Source organism: Lepisosteus platostomus, unplaced genomic scaffold (genome assembly GCF_059453375.1).
Source record: "Lepisosteus platostomus isolate fLepPlt1 unplaced genomic scaffold, fLepPlt1.hap1 Scaffold_47_H1, whole genome shotgun sequence".
Lineage (NCBI taxonomy): Eukaryota > Metazoa > Chordata > Actinopteri > Semionotiformes > Lepisosteidae > Lepisosteus > Lepisosteus platostomus.
This window is the reverse complement of record NW_028291667.1, coordinates 500,551-513,265: the sequence shown is the minus strand read 5'-3', so window position 1 is coordinate 513,265 and position 12,715 is coordinate 500,551. Positions and strand designations below refer to the sequence as shown.

The window sequence follows — 12,715 nt, the reverse complement described above, 5'->3', positions numbered from 1 at the left end:
CTCGGAGGCGCTACAGGGTTTTTTTACCGCCAAAGTGCCCCACGCCCGGCTGGCCATGCACTGCTCGGAGCACCGCCCCGCGGAGCGACCAAGGCACCATCAGCTGCCACCGTACCTCGCCACTGGAGGGTACCCGCCACCCCCGGCGCAGCACCCCGTCCTTTACCTCCAAGGCCTCCCACAGGGCGCAGGGGGCCTTGACGGACTTTGGGTGTGGGGCGAGCTTCTCTCGCGTAGACCGCACTCCGGCTACCACTCCCAGCATGCCCAGCGGTACTACGAGCGCCTAGGGGCGCTTCCTCCTCACCACCAGGCGAGGGCGTTACAATACATAGAATATGCATGTAAAACGAACAGATCTTATCGAGAGGGTTATCAGAATACAAAAGGTATATATTCAGTCAGTTACAAAGTGTTACACATATCAAGAGGACATACATTCAGTATATCATTCATTTAGACCATTTCATAAATGAACCTGGTAATAACTTCTACATTAGATACTGAAAACAAGTACATAACTCTTAGGAATTGAATTGATATCAACTGGTTGGGATAACAATTGAATTCGCGAGCAGTAATGCAGTGAAGTTGAATACTCATCCAATCTCTGGGGATTCAGATCTCCTGCGGGCACAAAGAAACAGTTGCAGGCTTGTTGCTGTCCAATCCGTGCTCTCTGTCTAGGTGCCAGGCTGTGCTGTGCGGGTTGCGACGGTGCGCTGCTGATGCTCACTGACCGGCTAGTTAGTGTTGGCTTTAACTAGCAAAGTTTGTGCACAGGAGAAAAGATGACTGTGGGTCCCAGCAAGTCAAGAAGAAGACCGGTTCGTTCCTGATGAAGAGCTAGTTCTGAATAGTGATTCAACTGTCCACAGTTCCGACCTGTTCACGAGGCCTGCTGCTGGTGCTAACCTCGGGTGGATCCTCTGGTTACTCTCTGGCAACCTCCGCTTTAGACTCTTAGAACAAAGGAAAGTTCTGGCACTCGGACACACTGGCCGTTCCGTGGTTGTCCGGGCTGAGTCTCAGGATGGTCAGGAGGCGCGCTGTGAGAATGTCCTGCCCTTGGGAGCCTTCTGCTCCTGGGCTGTCCTGCCCTGGAATTCTCCTTTGAATTCCCTTTAGAAAACTCCACAGAAATCTCTACTGAATTCCCACTGAATCTCTCAGGCTCTCTGTGTTGCCTGTTTTTACCTGGAGGAACTTCAGCTCGTTGATTGGCTGAAAGTTCCATGGGCATCAGAGTCCCACGTGGGTTACTCGGCCCTACCAGTCCCTGATTGGTTGATCAAGGTGAGATATGAGTCACTTACTCCTGACACTTAGGAATGCAGTCCAGATGTCCATCTGGCACTCCCTAGACAGATAAGCGCCAATGGATGACCATTGATCATGATAGCCAGGCTTAGCTAAGTGCATCCCCCTTTGGGAGCTGTCCCTTATCAAGGGAAACCTTAAATCAGCCTGCATGAATAGTTTCTCTGTGGCTGCACCACAGAGATGAACAGAGAGATGAGGCCTAATTTGGGAAAGCTCAGAAACACTTAATTCTTTCTTATTAATAAGCCTCGCCGCTACACCGCCCAAAGCACTTCTAAAACAGGAGATTCGCGTTTGGGAAAACAGGTCTACGGGTCTGAAACCTGCTCCACGGAAAACAGCTCTGTTGCGCTTTTGATCAAAGGGAGATTCGCTGTTCTTACTTTTTGATGACATAACACCCAAAGGGGCTTCTTTGGAGCTGGATTCCAACCAGCATCCTTAAGTTTCTTGGCGGTATCCTTTACAGTCCTCTGTTCGGTCGACAAGGGACTGAAGGGGGCAGCTTTCCTCACACATACAGTGCAATGTACAGTAGTGTTCCCCTTAATTGAATTCGCAGTTCTGCATCAAACCTCTAACTCGTTTCCTTAGCTTGGATTTAAGCCACGAAGCAGGCTTCTACTGTATAAACGTCTAGAGGAATCACAAACTATTTGAGAGGCCACCATCCCAGGGGGAACTGACAAGTCTATCCCTAAACACCTAGCGCAGTCTCTCGAGAGACTGTCAAAAATCGCTTTCTCCGTTTGCGTTGCAAGTAAGTGAAAACGCGGTCTCAACCCAGAGCCACTTGGCAGCAGCGGCACGTAAATACCGTTACTGTTACTGCTCGATACCGACGTTAGCCTACTATACCATGTTCAGCCACCGCTAGAAAATGCACGGCTCTAGAACCGGAGCAAATGACAGGAGGGCCAACGCCGAACGGGCACACGTGTCAGACATGGAGCGCGACGAGGATGGGATTCGAACCCATGCGTGCAGAGCACAACGGATTAGCAGTCCATCGCCTTAACCACTCGGCCACCTCGTCGAGGGATCTGGGCTGTCCGGACATGGGTTGGCGCGCTCCAGATGATCTTTTTCTTTTTTTTCCCTCGTACTCGAGGGTCATTTTCCTGTTCCACGTGCGATTTCAACATTTTCCTTGGGAGATGCCAAGCCAGCAATTAATTCTCCAGGACCTTAATTCTCTTCTCTTGCAGCATGAGATCATGTCCTTCTTTTGGCTCCCTCCAGTTCTGATAAAAAATCTCATTCTTAGATTTGTTAATTTTTGCAGAGGAAGCCAAAGAGAAACGCTCACAACACTGCAGAGCTCTGCTAATTGAGGTACTGTCAGAGAGGAGCAGGGTGACGTCATCCATGTATAGAGATGTCTTTACCTCTCCTCCCCCACTTCCAGGCACTGGTATCCCATTAATGGCCTGATCCTGGCGCAAGGCACAGGCTAAGGGCTCCGTAGCCAAAACGAATAACAAAGGGGATAATGGGCAGCCCTGCCTCACTACTGAACAGACTTCAAAGGGGTGTGATCTATTGCCATTAACCATTACTCTGCTGTTGCTACCTGTGTACAGCAGGTTAATCCACTTTCTCATGATGGGGCCAAAATTCATGTGCTCAAGTACCGATGTTAAGTACTGCCGGTTTAGGCGGTCAAAGGCCTTTTCTAGGTCTACACCTAAAACGCACAGAGGGAGGGAGCGATCCTCTGAGTACAGACAGACATCCCTCAACAAGGCCAGGTTGTCGCTCATCAGGCGTCCTACTATCCCACAAGTCTGTTCTTTCCCTACCAGTGAGGCCACTACATTTTGTAGGCGCAGGAAAAGGGCTTTGGACAGGATCTTAGTGTCCACGCCTAACAGGCTGAGGGGTCTCCAGTTCTTTATGTCATTCTTTGCTCCTTTCTTAAACAAGAGAGAGATAGTGCCTTCTCTTAAGGAGTCAGGCAGCAATTCTGTCTTATAGCTTTCCTCGAATAGGAGCAGTAGCGGATCCTGAAGCAGATCCCAAAAGGTGCAATAAAATTCTTTAGGGAGCCCGTCAGCACCCGGAGTTTTCCCCTTCTGTAAGCTCTCCATAGCCTGTCTCAGCTCTTCTACTGTCAAATCCCTCTTAAGTACTTCCCTATCTTCTTCACTCAAAACGTTTTCTAGCTTTGAGGTAAAAAAATGAATTTCTTCATCCTTTACCTCTGTAGAGCTGTACAGTCTTGAGTAGAAGGCCTCGGTGCAGGAGAGGATAGCACTCAGCTCTGTTCTCTCTCGTCCCTCCTCATCAACTACACTTTCCATGACAGACTTGGAGCCTACCACTTTCCTGAAAAAGAAGCGAGTACACTTCTTATTTTCTTCCAAGAACTGCACTCTGCTTCTTAACAGCACTCCTCGACTACTTTCTTGGCTATGCTCCGGATGTCCTTTTTTAAAAGGGTGATATCCTCGAGCACATCGAAGCCACTGTGCAGCATCGTGTAGAGACGCTGCAGCTGCCTCTGTTTCCTGGCTAGCACTCCTCTCCGTCTGGCAGCAGCCTTCCTTCCCTCAGCCATGAAAAAGGCCTTTGTCCTCATCTTCACCTCCTCCCACCACTCTCCTACTGACCCGTACAGACACTGCAAGGACAGCCACTGTGATAGTTTCTCCTTGTAGCGGGATACTACCCCCTCGTTCTCTAGCAGCTTTGTGTTGAGTTTCCAGAGGCCTGGGCCAAAGACAGTCCCGCCCTGGAGTTCCACTCTACACCCTAAAGCCTGATGATCTGAGAAGAAGACAGGCTGAAGAGTGACCCCAACAACTTTCACTCTCTCTGAGACAAAGCAATAGTCAATTCTGGAGCTGCTATTCCTCCCTGACCATGTATATCCTGCTGTTGTGGGATATATACATCTATATGTGTCTGAGAGTTTAAAGTCTTGAACTAAGTTTTGCAGGGCCAGTGAGCTGGAATCCAATTTTATCGGAGAGCTAGACTGCCTGTCTGTGTGCTCTAAGATACAATTAAAATCCCCTCCCACTATCACATCTGTGCTACTTAACAATAGGGGAGAGAGTGCCTTGAGTAGCTCCACCCTTCCTCCCACGTCAGTAGGACAATACACATTGATTAGCCGCAGGTTAACGGTCCCCCATTCCACATCCACACACAGCAACCTGCCATCTATGACCCTCTGAATACTTTTCAATTTGAAAGCCCATCCTTTGAAAAGAATGGCCACGCCAGAGGCTCTGTTGTTATTGTCCCCTGACCAAACAGAAGGCCCTTTATCCCACCTATCTTCAAAGCTTTTATACCTCTCTTGATAGGCTAAAGCACACTCCTGCAACATCAACACATCTCCCTCTCTCTGCTGGAGGTAATCAAAGACACACTGGCATTTAACTCTGTCATTGATACCTCTGGTGTTAAGAGAAATTATGTTTAGAGCCATATTACATAAGAAAGTGGAACCAGTCTTTACAAAACACATTTCTCTTCGGTCTCAACTGTTACCTTCTTCTTTTTCTTTTTCTTCTTACCAATTTCCTGCCAGCCATCCTCTGAATGAGCCTTCATCAGGGTGGCAGCAGTAAAAGCGTTCACGGAGTCCATTTCAAGGAAGGGGGTAGAAGGAGGGGTGGAGGGGTTCCAGCTGTCCCCATCGCCATGCTCTCCTTCCTCCTCGCTCGGGGAGAAAACAGAGTCATTTTTCCTTTTCCTCAAGTCCAGCTCCTGGGAGCACCGAGGGGAAAGGGGTGCAGCCGATGCACCAGTCTCCTCTTCCCCCTCACCCACCAGCTGTTGCAGATCCTCCGTGATGGACTGGATGGAGGAGAGGAGGGCATCTGTAGCACTTGCAGAGTCTGAGAAAAGCAGCTCCGCTGAATCCTGGGTATCCTCGCTGGACCCGCTCCACCGGGGGGCCCCACACTGGCCCTCGTTCTGAGGAGCAGGAGTGGGGGAGGGGTCCTCGCTGTTCTCTGGGGTTTTCAAACCCTCGTGCTTGTCTGGTGCAGTCTGCGGTTGTGGGGGCGTAGTGGATTTCTCTTCCACCGGCCCCGGAGCCACAGCAGGACTGATCCTGGCTGGAGGCTGAGACTCTTTGTCCAACAAGGGTTCTTTGTTTGACTTGTTGTTTGCTTTGGCTTTTTCAGGCCGGTTTGGCTGAAACAAGCACTGCCTCATCCTTTCTCATTTTGAGTTTATAGGCGTAGGCGTGAGGGCAGTTCTTAAAAACGTGTCCTTCCGAGCCACATAAATTGCACTTTGGCAGCATTGAACAGTCAGAGGCTTAATGTCCCTGTTTGCCACAGGTCTTGCAGCATTTCACAGTGCAGGACGATGCCAGGTGTCCCACAGCACCACAGCGCCGACACACCTTTGGTTGTCCCACATAAAAAACATAGCCATTGCAGGCGCCCAGCCGGATTGTAGAGGGCAGGTGCCTTAAGCCTCCATTTACATTGTCCGGTAGCAAGCGAACCTCGAATTTCCTTGTTCCTGTTTTTATACCGTCAACATCTCTAACCTCAGTTCCATGGTGGACGGTGCAGTACTGCTTAAGCCAGGTGTGAATGTCCTCCGTCTTTGCCATTTCCGAGAACATAACAACCTCTCTCTCTGTGTCAGAGGCTGCAAGTTGATCTTCTCAAGGGCAGGAACTTTCCCTCTTTTTGCCTCAAACACATCCACACATTGTTCAAACAGAGAATAGGTAGCAAAAACAACCTCAAATGCTTTCTGACCTGGGAGAGCGAAGATGAAATACAAGTGCCGAGGTTCAAAGCCAAGTTCCTTCTGTAACACTTTTCTGCTGAACTGCATACGATCCATGAAGAGGTCATCCAAAAGCTCAAAACGTACAGCATTCTTGCGGGATCCAAAGGTTGCCATCTCAAACTGCAAAACAAACACTGCTTCCACAAAACAAGAAAACAATCCAACTACTCCAACTACAGGCTGATCAAGGTATCTCCCCTGCCAGGTAAGCCGAGAGCCGCAGGCGATGAGCCCGGAGCTGAACGGGCCCCACTGGCTCGTTTGTAAGGCCAGGTGCATTGCCAACCACGACCGGCAGGGGAGAGGACTTGAAGGCGGCCTGGGCTCCTGCAGCTGTCCAGCCACGCACTCTGGTTTCTCTTCATCTCGTACAAATCTTTTGCCTTTTACTAAAGATTTCCATGGAGAGGAGCATGAATGAGTTCCATACAATTTTTGTGCTTCCCTGCCTTTGGGTGGGGCGCAGCTGGGCTGGTCAAAGAGAGAAAACAAAACCGCTCACAATCGCTCTTATTACGGCGACTGTGGCCTTCTGCTCTGCGAGTCCTCGGTCTCCGCCTGTCTGATTGGCGCTCTTTTCTTTGGGGGGCGGGAAGTGTCCGGCCGCAAATATGAAGCGTTACAGCAACGACATGCCATGAGACGATTGATAACGATTTCCATAGGATCCCCGCGGTTGCCTGGCTACCGTCAGCTTTGCGCAGTGGCAGTATCGTAGCCTGTGAGGTTTAGCCGAGGCGCGATTATTGCTAGTTGAAAACTTTTCCCAATACCCCGCTTCCGCCGGTTTCCAATACAATCGGCGAAAGCAATTTTTGAGCAAGGTGTTTAAAGACAGATTTTGTCATGGTAACATCATGGTAGAAAGAAACAAGCTTGTTACGTCTCAACAGAAACGCTCTTTAGCTCTTTCAGCGTTATGCAGAGAACAGCGTCTGTCGAGATCACTTTTGAGTCAGCGCGAAACGCCGTGTGCTGTCAGTTTGATTTCATATTGCTCGTAGCGGCGCCCGGCTTTTGTCTGTCAAACGTTAGGTTGCGCTTCTTCATGCTGCATCGTCGGCATGAGTGGAGCTCTTTAAACGTCTGTACTTACTGCGCCCCATAAGAAATTGTTTGTCCCCGTTCAAAAGAGATTGTGCGATGTCCTGCTGCGTTCACAAAGCAAACCTTTGACAGTTTGAAAAGAGGAATTTATTCTGCTTCCTGTGCGTGCAGTAGTTACAAAGTTGAACGTCTTTACACGATCTGCTGCAGTTTTCAGTGGGCGGGCTTTGTCAGATGGCTTTGAAAAACGCACTGTGTTTCGGCTCGGGAAACATCATGAGCAGTGTCCTGCATGTTTTCTGTGTATAGCTGTCTTTTAACGCATACAGAATTTATTCGAAATCATTGATTTCTCCAATTAACAAGGGTCCCTTTTTGAACCTGCGAGAAGCATTCTTTCAATGTAAAAGATTTACTCCGAGGAAAGGCAGCATGACATTGAGAGTAGCTCAAGCTTTCAGCACCCGTATCGGACTGCGTGTATGCAGACACCGCTCAGAATCCCCTGTAAGATTCTCCCTCAATTCCGTTGTGCAGTGCTTTACCTCTTTCAAAAGGCTTCACTTTCCTAGTCACATTCCAAGACTCATCGAACCCGGGCTGTTTCCTCCAGCGGTATAGTATTGCAGTGAGACAGCACGATGCCTGCAAGACTATGTCACGCTAAACGCCACAGATTGTGTTTGTCCCTTCGTGTCAGTCGTCCTGCAGCCACGGGAAGTGGGACACAAACATGCTGCAATGCTTTCAGGACGTTTGGATTTGTTTGTGCAACATCCGAGAAGAGTACTTGTGGCTTGAATGTGAACTGTACGTGCCCGCCCCCTTTCCTCTGTAGTGCATGAGTTCCTCCCGGCATGCCCTTCGTCATTGTTCTGTCATCTTGTATTTAAAGGGTTGTATTTCTGCTGCTGAAAATAAGCAACGGTTTTCTCACAACGCCCTTTGTTCCCGACGGAGCCCTTGTCTGTCATGAAATTCTTTAAAACCTCAAGCTAGAAGAAGAAGACGACAAATATGAAGCGTTACAGCAAAACATGCCATGAGACGATTGATAACGATTTCCATAGGATCCCCGCGGTTGCCTGGCAACCGTCAGCTTTGCGCATTGGCAGTATCGTAGCCTGTGAGGTTTAGCCGAGGCGCGATTATTGCTAGTTGAAAACTTTTCCCAATACCCCGCTTCCGCCGGTTTGCAATACAATCGGCGAAAGCAATTTTTGACAGTCTCGTCAGAGCGTGACATAGTCTTGCAGGCATCGTGCTGTCTAACTGCAATACTATACCGCTAGAGGAAACAGCCCGGGTTCAATGAGCCTTGGAATGTTACTAGGAAAGTGAAGCCTTTTGAAAGAGGTAATGTCGACGCTTTTTTAACAGAGCACCAAAAAAGCGTCTTTTTTCAAGGCAGGGGTACTGAGCATTGTTGGTTCAGTGGTAGAATTCTCGCTTCCCACGCGGGAGGCTCTGGTTCGATTCCCAGCCAAAGCAGTGGCTTTTGCAGCGAGCGGCTCCATCACTTGCATCCCCTTGCAACTCGCACCTCCTGTCGTTGTATTCTGGCGCAAGCAAAGAAGCGCACCTCTTTGCTGTTCCTGGTTGTTTTAAAACGCCAAATCGCTTGTACCCGCTGCCTTGGAAATAAATTCTTCAGCGTCTGCAAATGGCATTTTGCAGCTGGAAGCAGATGTCGACGCGTTTTGCACAGAGCACCAAAAAAGCGTCTTTTTTGAAGGTCCAGGCACTGAGCATTGGTGATTTAGTGGTAGAATTCTCGCCTGCCACGTGGGAGGCTTGGGTTCGATTCCCGGCCAATGCAGTAGCTTTTGCAGCGAGCGGCTCCATCACTTGCATCCCCTTGCAACTCGCAACTGAAAACCCACTGAAGCAAAGCAGGTGTTAGCCAGGTCAGTACCCGGATGAGGGTGAGCTACAGGGAAAGACAAAGTTTCCAGCTGGAAGCGGTGTTAATGGTGCCGGTGGGGGGGCGCTCACCCTGAGGTCTGTGCGCGTCCCAATGCCCCAGCATAGTGACGGAGACGCTGTGTTGTAAAAGGGCGCTGTCTCTTTGGTGAGATGTAAAACCGAGGTCACAGCGCTCTGTGGTCATTAAAAATTACCACCAAAACTTTTGACAAAAGCTCTTGGTAATTGATGGTCTTCAATAATGCTTCTCCTTTAGGTACAATTTAAATCAGCTGAAAAATGCTGTGAAATGGGGGGTCACTTCACGCTAGTGTAGGATTTGGGTTACAAGAACCATGAAACTGCACGAGAAAGCCCGTACACTGAATTAGCAACATCGACACCAAGAGAAAGGATGACAAATGGCTTTTATCTGGAACTTTTCATGTCCAAGGAGCTCAAAGTGCTTTCTGTGTACAACAGGGCCACTGAACTCCACACTGGCCACTGAACCACAGCAGTGGCTTGCTGGCTTGACATCTCCCAAGGAAAATGTTGAAATCGCATGTGGAACAGGAAAATGACCCTCGAGTATGAGGGAAAAAAAAAGAAAAAGATCAACTGGAGTGCGCCAACCCATGTCAGGACAGCCCAGTTTTGTTGATGAGGTGGCCGAGTGGTTAAGGCGATGGACTGTTAATCCATTGTGCTCTGCACACATGGGGTCAAATCCCATCCTTGTTGCTCTCCATGTCTGACACGTGTGCCCGTTCAGTGTTGGCCCTCCCGTTCTTTGCTCCGGTACTAGAGCCGTACATTTTCTAGCGGTGGCTGAACATGGTATAGTAGGCTAACGTCGGTATCGAGCAGTGACAGTAACAGTATTTACATGCCGCTGCTGCCAAGTGGCTCTGGGTTGAGACCGCATTTTCACTTACTTGCAACGCAAACGGAGAAAGCGATTTTTGACAGTCTCTCGAGAGACTGCGCTAGGTGTTTAGGGATAGACTTTGTCAGGTCCCCCTGGGATGGTGGCCTCTCAAATAGTTTGTGATTCCTCTAGAAGTTTATACAGTAGAAGCCTGCTTCGTGGCTTAAATCCAAGCTAATGTAACGAGTTAGAGGTCTGATGCAGAACTGCGAATTCAATGAACGGGAACAGTACAGTACATTGCACTGTATTTGTGAGGAAAGCTGCCCCCTTCTGTCCCTTGTCGACCGAACAGAGGACTGTAAAGGATACCGCCAAGAAACTTAAGGATGCTGGTTGGAATCCAGCTCCAAAGAAGCCCCTTTGGGTGTTATGTCATCAAAAAGTATGAACAGTGAATCTCCCTTTGATCAAAAGCGCAACAGAGCTGTTTTCTGTGGAGCACGTTTCAGACCCGTAGACCTGTTTTATTTGTAGGGCAGGGCGCATTCCCAAACGCGAATCTCCTGTTTTAGAAATGCTTTGGGCGGCGTGAAGTGAAAATAAGAAGTGGGCTCCAGATGCACATGGAAGCAATCAAGTGTTTCATCCGAGCTGTTTCAAAGACTGCCCAAGAGCCTTCCTTTCACAGAGGCGCAACGATTAATGATGGGGGTGCACCCTTCAATGCGCCTTACGACTGTAGGGAGTGATTGAGACGATTCGTAGCGTGTGCTCATTTCTCTCTATTCCCTGTGTTGCAGTGGTAGGATGACGTAAATTACTGCTTCGACACGTAACGGCATTATAATCAAGTGCAGGAGCTGAGCCACGGCGCCCCAGGAGTGTTGTCCTTTTGCAGCCACTTAGACACACCTTTAGAAAAACATTTTGTTAACAGGCATTCTGCCTCAGCCTAAACACCTATAGCTTGCAAAGCGCATGCTATTAGACAGGCACCTCTGCAAGATCTTAAGAGTCTCTTAAACTAGTGATAGTAAGGTATTCCCAATGGGCGATGTTCGGCTTTCAAATCATCTCTCCGTGGAAGCGCCGAGATGCAGCTGTTTATGGCTTAGAAGCAGCTGACTGTTTCACTACCTAGCTGATCACTGTCAGTCAGGGAGCTTAGAGGTGAAAAGCCTGTCTAAGAGACAATTCGCCGTCGATCAGTTCAATATGTTCCGTACCAGCTCGGCGCACCCGAGATCATCTTGGTAGCCGTGTAGCTCATATGAGTGAGAGCGTGTGTGTGTACCACCGTGATTGGATGCCGGCCCTTCTCAAGTCACAGTAAACCTTCTGCTCAAAAAAAGTGAGCTAAAACCTCACTCTGCACAGTAAAACCTCAAAAAAAGTGAGGTTTTATTTAATCTCTGACCAAGGGAAACGTTTCATTTTTTCAAAGAAATGTTTGTTAAAAAATGAAGTCATAGTTCTATGGGATTCAATCAGAGACCGTGCGATATGGAAGTCAGGAACCTAACCCACAGCGCCAACAGCACAGTCACGTGCTGAGTGCTGAAAAAGCACTACAGAAACATTATCGACAGACAATGTACAGTGTGTACTATTCTTGTGTTGCGGTACATGAATATAATTATATCGTTATTAATTTCTAATTTATAACTTTATAAATTTACTTTATAAATTTATTAACGTTATTAATTAATTTCACGACGCACAGACAGGGCGCGGGGAGCTGCCGCCTGCAAACACAGCTCCAGGCAGGACTCCACTCCGCAGGAGCCGCAGAAAAGAGGAGATGGGCAGAGACCTGAGCTGCTGTTGCTGCAGACGCTGTCTTTTCTGCACTCGGGGTAGGAGTGAATGTTGAGTTGCCCTTAGAAATGAAGCAGAGCACTTCAACGGCACGGGTGTGTGTGTGTGCGTGCGCCTGGTGAGTCTGGGAGACAGATCGAACCTGGGCTAAAAGAGAGGGGGCTTAGCCCTCTTCCATTTGTTAGTTCAAAGTTGTACAACCCATTTGTATCTGCTAGGCGGCGCAGTCATCGTGCACAAAGAACGCTTTGAAAAGCGTCAAAGGCAAGTCATTCCGAGTTGGTCGTTTGTGTTTTCCGTTCAGACGCGAAATGCTGAAATGATCTCTCGGCTCCTCGGTTGTCATTTCTGCTCCGTAAAGGAATCACAGCACGCGTCGGCTTCCAGCACGGTGGGTCGGGACACGATGCCGGGGGTCGGAGAGTGTGATGTCTTCCTCGTTAGTATAGTGGCAAGTATCCCCGCCTGTCACGCGGGAGACCGGGGTTCGATTCCCCGACGGGGAGTAGCTTTTCTTTTACCTCCTTAGAGAAAGGACTGCCTTTCACTTCTCTGTTTTCTAACACAGCGTCGTGCGCCTTTTCATTGCTCTCGCTTTCAGAGCCTCCGCACGGCACACGACTCGACATCAGGAAGCACATTGAAGTGAAAGCAGGGAGCGCTGCGACATGCACTGTGCAGATCCCGCCACACTAAGAGGTGAGTGGGTCTGTTCGATGCACAAAGAACGCTTTGATAAGCGTCAAAGGCAAGTCATTCCGAGTTGGTCGTTTGTGTTTTCCGTTCAGACGCGAAATGCTGAAATGATCTCTCGGCTCCTCAGTTGTCATTTCTGCTCCGTAAAGGAATCACAGCACGAGTCGGCTTCCAGCACGGTGGGTCAGGACACGATGCCGGGGGTCGGAGAGAGCGATGTCTTCCTCGGTAGTATAGGACCTGCCACCTGTCCCCACCTGTCACGCGGGAGACCGGGGTACATCA

At 49.1% G+C, this 12,715-nt stretch overlaps 6 non-coding genes across 6 annotated transcripts; 5 read left to right on the top strand and 1 right to left on the bottom strand.

Moving 5' to 3' along the window:
* Positions 1 to 2,277: 2,277 nt before the first annotated feature.
* Positions 2,278 to 2,359, bottom strand: trnas-gcu (transfer RNA serine (anticodon GCU)). Its single transcript has one exon. It is a non-coding gene; the product is annotated as a tRNA-Ser (tRNA).
* Positions 2,360 to 6,435: 4,076 nt separating this feature from the next.
* Positions 6,436 to 6,552, top strand: LOC148633460 (U5 spliceosomal RNA). The gene has a single exon (XR_015933982.1). It is a non-coding gene; the product is annotated as a U5 spliceosomal RNA (small nuclear RNA).
* A 230-nt stretch (positions 6,553 to 6,782) lies between these two features.
* LOC148633459 (U4 spliceosomal RNA) lies at positions 6,783 to 6,927 on the top strand. The gene has a single exon (XR_015933966.1). It is a non-coding gene; the product is annotated as a U4 spliceosomal RNA (small nuclear RNA).
* A 1,307-nt stretch (positions 6,928 to 8,234) lies between these two features.
* LOC148633458 (U4 spliceosomal RNA) lies at positions 8,235 to 8,376 on the top strand. Its single transcript, XR_015933958.1, has one exon. It is a non-coding gene; the product is annotated as a U4 spliceosomal RNA (small nuclear RNA).
* Positions 8,377 to 9,704: 1,328 nt separating this feature from the next.
* Positions 9,705 to 9,786, top strand: trnan-guu (transfer RNA asparagine (anticodon GUU)). The gene has a single exon. It is a non-coding gene; the product is annotated as a tRNA-Asn (tRNA).
* A 2,382-nt stretch (positions 9,787 to 12,168) lies between these two features.
* Positions 12,169 to 12,240, top strand: trnad-guc (transfer RNA aspartic acid (anticodon GUC)). Its single transcript has one exon. It is a non-coding gene; the product is annotated as a tRNA-Asp (tRNA).
* Positions 12,241 to 12,715: the final 475 nt, after the last annotated feature.